This window comes from Pteropus vampyrus, unplaced genomic scaffold (assembly GCF_000151845.1).
Source record: "Pteropus vampyrus isolate Shadow unplaced genomic scaffold, Pvam_2.0 Scaffold8382, whole genome shotgun sequence".
NCBI lineage: Eukaryota > Metazoa > Chordata > Mammalia > Chiroptera > Pteropodidae > Pteropus > Pteropus vampyrus.
Window position 1 is genome coordinate 1 of NW_011897163.1, and position 1,165 is coordinate 1,165.

Consider the following 1,165-nt stretch of genomic DNA (forward strand, 5'->3'; position numbering starts at 1 on the left):
TGTGTGTGTGTGTGTGTGTGTGTGTGTTTAAAACCACATTGCATTAGATTTTTATTAAGGTAAGATAAAGTAATAAATAAATAAATATTCTTATGGGAGTGGAGAGATTAAATCATGTTTAAAAGTTATCTAAGCTGACTTAATATAAATAAATTTCACCATGTTTACAGAGCCTCTTTTCTTTAAAACTAAACTGAAAAGCAATAATTATTTCTTTTAACTCAGTTTATGAGGTGTTTCATTTTGGCTTTATGTGCAAAGAAACAATCCCTGTGGAAAATTTAAATTTCTCAGCCTATATCTTCCTTCTCTACCCAACCCTCCTGTTTTTCTCCTCTCTACCCCAAAGCCTGGCTGAGCTGCCATTGCCCTTGGGCTCAGTGCTTACTCTGAGGTCTCTTCCAGCCAGTGTGGTCATCAAGATCCTCTGTTTACTATCTCATCGCATCCTTTTTAAATTAGGGCTCAGCTTCAGTATCCATGAAGGAGAGAGGAGTCTAATAAAGCCAGGGCATCTCTTATGCTGTCAGGGATACTTGTCTCCCTGCCCACCCTACCCCAAAATTCTAAGAGTATCTTTGTTCATCATCAAGTGGCTTAGTTCTTTGATGTTTGTCTAATAGGGCAGGTCCCGGATCTGAGTGTAGGACATCCATTCCCGGGCCAGGCCTCTCCACTCCACAGAACCATTGAGGACACCCTGGGTAGAACTAGCCACCACTTAACTCACAAGCAGTTGTCAAGGTACCAGAGAGGGTGGGGAGAGGGCTAATCATTATAGAGGTCACGATATACATAGTTGTGTACAAGTTGTATACATCCTAGAATTAGATTACATACAGAGTGTTATCAAGATGTTTCTATGTCCTTAATGTCCCCTAGTTAATGGCTACTTCATTTTTACCTCTAGGGCGTCATCTTTATCAAGGAGAAAAAATCCGGAACCTTGGGTTTCAAACAGAAATCAGGACAGATTGTGATCTAGGGAATGGAGTTGTCATTTGTAATCTGAAGCAGGGGTGGGCAATAGTTCCAGGGATATTCTGATTTCCAATTATACCTTGCGCTTTCTGGTGAAAATTACTGCATAGAGTTATGCAGTGTATTTCAGACATTTGCATGTAAGATTTGACTGGTGGGTGAAAGTGAATATGTAGATTCCCTG